Genomic DNA, 7,278 nt, shown 5'->3' on the forward strand with positions numbered 1-7,278 from the left:
CAGAACCTATGTTAAAAAGCCAGGTGTGTTGGCACATGTGTGTAATCCCGGCACTGGGAGATGGAAAGATTCTGACAAGGCAAGCATCAATCTCAGGCACTAGACCATGTTTGTCAGTGACTCCCTTCCTGATTGGGTGATTTTCCAAAGCCAAGAACAGCCATTGGTTGGCGTGCAGAGGCATGTTCACCCACAAGTTGTCCTGTGTGTGTTGGCTAGAGTTAAGTCTGTTTGGGTAGCTCCTTGTAGCCAGGAATATAGAGCAAACATCCTGAGCATGAGCGGGCCGGGAAGAAGCTAGCTCAGTTGGTCAGAGCACCTGCCCAGCACACAGGAAACCCTGGCTCAACCTCAACATCGCATGACCCATGCATAGAGGTTAGTGGTGTGTGCCTGCAACCCCTGCTTCTTTCCTTCCCCTGCCTGTTAAGAATCTTCATCTGGGACTGGGGAGCTAGCTGAGCAGTTAAGCTCTTGCTATGCATGTGTGAAGACCAGGATGAGAGTTAGGCGTGGTAGCCTTCCCAACCTCCCCAGGGTAAACAGCCTAGCCAAACGGGCCATATCCATGAGCTTGGCTAAGAGACCCTGTCTCAGCAAGGTGGGAGAGCAATGGAGTATGATTTCCCAAATCAGCCTGCAGCCTTCAGCGTGCATTTTCACACCCAAGCATGTGTGCCCATGTACATGTGCACACCACACATGGAAAGTGACCAGGGATTCCCAACCTTCCTGATGCTGCAATCCTTTAATACAGGTCCCCAACCATAACATCATTTTGTCGTTGACACTTATCTGTAAATTTGCTAATGTTATACATTATAAATACTTGGCATGCAGGATACCTGACATGTAGGATACTTGACATGTGACCCCGAAGGGGTCGAGAACCACAGGTTGAGAACTACCTCCCCTAGAAAATCTCCTGCTACATCTCATCTCTCTTCAGACCTCCACAGTGCCTCAGACACTAGTGCCTTCCCATGGAGTGGATGGTAAAGCTGTCACTCAAACCAGAAAATCTACTTCTGGGCACCATCGTCAAACCTGGAGCGCTCAGGAAGCATTCAGGGCCTTCCACATGCCTCAGACTGCTTTGCTTGTAGCCCCATTATTCAAGCAGTATTTCTGAAGCCTGGGAATGTTCTAGGCTTGTCCCTTGTAGAAAGCCTAAAGTTGCCAGGCATGGTGGCACATGTCACTAATCCCAGTATTTGGGAGGCAGAGGCAGGCGGATCTCTGTGGGTTTGAAGCCAGCCTGGTCTACAGAGTTCTAGGACTAGGACAGCAGAGCTACATAATGAGACCCTGTCTTAAACAGGAAAAATAAAAGCCTAAAAGGTGATTGGCCTGACTCCCACGCCAACCCTTTGAATAAATGAAAAGCTTATTTCTGGGAGGTGGGAGCAATATGGCCCGGTGGGCACAGGCACTTGTCACCAAGACAACCTGAGTTAGATCCCTAAGACTCAACGAGGGAAAGCGGGAGCTGAGTCCCCAAGTTGCCCTCCGAGCTGCACGCGTGCACTCTGGTCACGCATATATTTTTATTTTTCCAGAAGTACGCAGTTATTCTGTGCTGATATTGTTAGCACTGACCCTATTTGAGCGTCTTTGCAAGAACGCCTCCCCCATCCTGGGAGAGTTTGCATTATATAACATGCAGCCATTTGGCCAATGTCACATGATCTGCGAGGATAGGTGGGGGTATAAGGGCCGTAGTAGTTTCCCACAGGCCTGGGAAGCGCCCGTCCTTCGGAACACTGTTGGCAACCTCGACCATCTGCTGTGCAGATATAGGGGACATAGCGGCTATGCATGCTTGTGTTGAACAGTAACACTTATTAGCCAGGGGTAGAAGCATGGCCCTGGAATCTCAGCGCCCAGCAGGAAAGGCAGGAGAATCTGGACAAGGGCACTTCAGCTGTGTAGTGGTCAAAGCCAGCCTGGGATACATGAGAAATCTGAAAAAAAAAAAATCCGAAAGTAGGAAATATGGTAGTGATTGATCCGTATGATCCCCAGCAGCTGTGCATTATATGGGCAGGCAGAGGCCCTGAACTCTCACAGCCTTTATAGCTTGTCCCACCTGCAAGGATGGATGCAAAAATAGCCTCCAGGGGCTAGAAAGATGGCTCAGTGGTCAAGAGCACCGGCTGCTCTCCTAGTGGACCTGAGTTTGATTCCCAGCACCCAAGTGTCTACAACTCCTGTTCCGGGGGATCCGCTGCCCTTTTCTGGCCTGCAGGGGCACCAGGCATGTGCATGTGCACAGACATGCATGGAGGTAAAATACCTACACATATAAACACCACGGAAGGTCAACAGAGCCACTGTGAAAGTCTGGCAACCAAGGGTCAAGGAGTCCAGTGCCCGAGCTCCTCCCACACTCCTCCCTGTCTGTGGGGAGCAGTGAGGGGTCCATCCGGAAAGCCCCCAAGTTCAGGTTGTTTGGCCTTGAAGACAAAAACCACTCTTACAGCGTTTGGGGCTTACTCAAGTATGAATATCAGCTGAGAACCTTCAACATTTCAGTTTGTCTTGGCTAACTCGAGGTGGGGAACCTTGTTTGGTTTTTGTTCTTTCAAGAAAGGGTTTCTCTGTAGCTTTGGAGTCTGTCCTGGAACTGACAGAGATCCGCCTGCCTCTGCCTCTGCCTCTGCCTCCGCCTCCCCGAGGGCTGGGATTAAAGGCGTGCAGCACTGCCATCAGGTGGGAACCCTTAGTTGTGGTTTGTGTTGCTAAAGCCCTTGAAAAGTTTCAGGTTCCCCTTAATCCCCTTATTCTCTTGTGCGCTTGATGTTCTCTCAGTGAACACCAGACGGCAGTAGAGCACCATGTCTCAGAACGGGGGAGCGCGAGGAGAGGACGGCTCTCTTTGATTCCTGGTCCATTTCCTGATATTGGGGCTGCCTACTTCTGAGTTGAGGGACTTCCTGTACACTGCGGGATGCAGGAAAGCATGCCTGTCTTCAACACACCACATTCCAGGAAGACTCACCCGCTCCAGCTGCAGCAACCAGAATTGTCACTAGATATTGCAGGGGGCAAATCTCCCTGACCAGGGTAGGAGAACCTTCATTATTCATGGAAATCTCAGTAGCACCCAATGGCTTTCCCGTTACCCTTGCAAAGTACTGATTAAGGCAGTCTGTCCCAAGGTGTCTGCTAATTTCTGATTCTGTGATGGGGAAGTCACAGCCCTTTGGGGTTGTCTGTCCTTGGCAAAGCTGACCCATGCTGTAAGGCAAGATATTCCATCACATGAGGATAGACAACCTCTCTGAGCAGGGCTGGATCCGCGATGAACACAATGCAGCCAGGACGTTTTTCCTAACATCTTTGGTTTTTGTTTTGGGGGGCAGGGATGACAGGTGCATGCAAAAGTGAGAGGACTAGCCTGGGTGGTGGTGGCATGCAACTTTAATGCTGGCACTTGAGAGGTGGGCAGATCTCTGAGTTCAAGGTCAGAGAGCAAATTTCAGAACAGCCGAGACTACATAGAAAAATCCGGGGGAGGGGGAGGAAAAGAAATTGAAATCAAGAGGAGAGCGTGTGAGCAAGGGCTCTCTCCTTCCACCATATGAGTCCTGGGGATGGAACTTGGGTTGCCAGGTTTGGAGACAGGCACTTTTGCCTACTGAGCCACCTCGCTGGCCCCAGCCAGGTCTTTAGAGTACAGTGGAAACTGTTGGCCAAGATTAGATTTACTGTGCCACCTCAGAAGCCCCTGATCAGTCCCTCGATTCTCTGGGTCCGCCTTCTCCATCTAAGGGAAGTGACATCTACGATGATCCAAGCTGGTGGACATTAAACTCCCCTTCCTAGAATCAGGCGTCCACCATGACAGTGCCTTGACTGGAGAAGGTGGGGGTGGGGGTCAGCAGCCACCGCGTGCGCCACTTGCTAAAGAGCACTGTAAGTTAGTCTCATGTCTCAGGAGTGAAACAGCTATAGCCATCGGAATCAAGCAAATGTGCATGCTCACACACACTTGAGTGCATGCACGCACACGTGTACGCATGCACACACGTGCACACGCACGCACACACCTCTTTCATGGGCATAGATTCCTGCAGGGGTATTGGTGACCGGCAGGGAGCCACAAACAAACTGCATCCGCCAAGAATGAACTGGAGCCCTTGTGTCCATGCAGGGAGATGTGCGGCTGCTGTTCAAAGAAACAGACGGGGCCAAGCCTGCGGCTTAGTTGACAGAGTTCTTGCCTAGCATGCGTAAAGCTCTGGATCTGAGCCCCAGCGGCATTTGTAACCCATCATAGCGGCATATGCTTGTGATGGGGGGGGGGGGCAGGATGATCACAAGTTCAAGCTTATTCTCAGCTGTGTAGCAAGTTTGAGGCCAGGTTGGGATGGGGAAGGGAAAAGAGGGGAGAACGGGAGAAAGAGAGGAAGAGAGATACATTGGAGAGAAAGAGGGGGAGGGTAAGGAAGGGAGAGAGTGGGAGAGAATCCCAGATAAAGACACAGTTGATGGAGACAATGGGAGCCGGGGTCTAGCTCAGCCGCAGAGTGCTCGCTGAGTGTGCACAAGGCCCTGGGCTGGATCCTCAGTGATCGGGAAAGGGTGACAGAGGGGTAGATAGGAGATACACGGTTCCTCTGTTGACAAGTCATCTGTCAACAAGAGGTGATGGTGCTAGTAGATGACAGGTGTGTAAATAGAGGGTGGCGTGCAGGGCATGCTCACGGTGAAAGGAATTTTATCTCTGCGCAGTGTGAAGGTGTGGGCACAGGCACATGTATGTGCGGCGCACGTGTGGAGGTCAAGGATACCTTTTAGCAGTCAGTTCTCTCCTTCCACCTCGTGAAACCAGGGAGTAAAGTGAGGCTGTCGGGCTTCCATGGCGACCGCTTCCACCCGCTGGGTTAGCTCACTGGCCCTGAAAAGGCAATTCTTTAAACCCTCTAGTGCGCGTTTTCCCAGGTGCAGAAACCAGATGTGTTTCTCTGAGCATATGGCATAAAAGCAGAAGGGGAGTGTTTATAGGGCCATAGGAACTAACGAGCGAGGTGAAGGGAGGTGGGGGAGGGGCAGACATGAGCACAATACAAACACATTAGTCATAGCGAGACGTTTAAAATTGTGAGTGCGTGCGTACACATGTGGGTGCAGGCACCTGCAGAGACCATAATAGGGCATGCCGTTACAAGCAATTGTGAGTTGCTTGATGTGGGTGCTGGGAAATGAACCTAGGTCCTCCACAAGAGCAAGAAGTGCATTTAACCACAGAGCCATCTCTGTGGCCCCAGAAATACATCGTTTTTGAGCTGTGTGAGACAGCAGACATCTGCAGCCTCAACATGGGGAGGTGGAGGTAGGAAGATGGGTTGACTGCCGTCTTCACACAGCGACTTCCAAGTTAGCCTGGACTACAAGACAAGACACAATATAGTGTGCGTGTGTGCATGTGTGTATGTATACAGACAGACAGACATGCTAACTCTAAAACTATGCCCTATTTTTGTACTAAGTATTGCCTATGGATGATGCATGGAATAAGGAGACTCTAGAAGATGGTATAGGAGGGATTTAGTAGTATTTCCTCCAAGTACCCATGACCTTAAAAATTGCGAGGCGGTGGTGGCACAGGCCTTTAATCCCAGCACTCAGGAGGCAGAGGCAGGTGGATCTCTATGAGTTTGAGGTCAGCCTGGTCTACAGAGGGAGTTCCAGGACAGTCAGAGATACACAGAGAAACCCTGTCTCAAAAAACAAAAACTATAACAAACAAAAGATCTGTAGCCAAACATGAATTCCTTGCCGAAACTCCCCCAGCGTAGTTCCCATCAGCCTGCCCAAACAATGATACCTGTCAAGACAGTCTAGGCTGAGGAGGAGGCTCAGCAAGTCGAGGTGCCTACCTCCAAGACCAGTGACCTGAGTCTGATCCCCAGAACCCACATGGTAGAAGTAGAGAAATGACTCCTGCAAGCTGTCCTCTAGTTGCCACATGTGAGTGAGTGCACACAGTCAAATCGGTGTTAAAGAAATCAATTGGCTGTTTCAGTGAAGTGTGGTATATGGACTTAGATTCTCCACTATTCATCTACGGGGAGCACAACACTTGGCCTCCATGGACCTGTTTCCTTTGCTGGAAAATGCGACATTGCTCCCCTATTCGGCCTACTCCCCTCAGACCAGGATGCCTGTGGACTGGGGGTGGGGGAGGCGTACCCGGGGAAACCTAGGGTCGGGCTCTCTGTCCATGGTGCTGACAGGCAGGGCATGCACCGTGGTGGGATTTAACATACCAGCCCCAAGATGCTCTATGAATGGAAGGTTTCCTGACTGACCAAGTTCAGAAGACACTGGGTATGACATCCCAGGAAGTACCTGCTCCTGTTCTTCCTCTTTCTCCCATGGGCCCCATCATCACTGGACAGGAATAGCCCACCCCTTACAGCCTGCTCTGCAGAGAATGCGGCTTCACGACTAGCTGGGAATGGGTTTGGGCAGGGAAGGGGTGTGCCATTTTCAGGTCTTCCAAGAGACGCAAGCTTGGGGGAGGGGTACCTGGTATCATGACACATGCCAGGCACTGAATCTGGCACGCTCCCAAGTTACTGGCGTGGGAGCCCAGTTTTCTCCACACATCACTGTCCCCCCCAGCCACCCTCCAGGCCACACTGGGAAGCAGATGTGCACCATGAATGCTCCTGGATGGTCACTGCACTCAGGGATGGGAGGAGGTCAAGGGGGCGCTTTCCTCTCTCCCGTGTCTGTCTGTCCCATATGCCCTTGGCACCCTCTCTAAGCAACTATGTCGTGCCTTGCTGGTATGTCTCCCTTCACCCCAGAGGACAAGCTTTACAAGGGCACAGACTGTGGCTGTCAAGGTCACCACCATGTTCCTGGAACTCAGGTGAGCCCCGTGCTCAGAAAATACAACCAGGTAGGACTTGACTCGGGGGAGTGTGGGGTTGGGGCTGTGGGTTGGGGGAGGGGTGTTCTGCTTTGCACAGGGACCGGGTTCAGACTATCCATGTTGGCTGTAACAGCAGCAGCTCCACATGGAAGCAGAACTGGGAGCTTAGGTGGCTCAGTGGGTAAAGATGCTTGCTGCTAAGCCTGCCGCAACCAGATTCCACTCCCCAGGAGGGACCCAGGTGACGGAAAGTGAGCAGACTGTTGTAACTTGTCCTCCATATGCACGCACACACACGCACACAACATAAAATGTTAGAGAAATGGATAGCATCATGGATGCAGAGCCACTAAATGGCATGGCGTGCACAGAAGCAAACAGCAAATGAT

This window comes from Arvicola amphibius, chromosome 8, assembly GCF_903992535.2.
Source record: "Arvicola amphibius chromosome 8, mArvAmp1.2, whole genome shotgun sequence".
Taxonomy (NCBI): Eukaryota; Metazoa; Chordata; class Mammalia; order Rodentia; family Cricetidae; genus Arvicola; species Arvicola amphibius.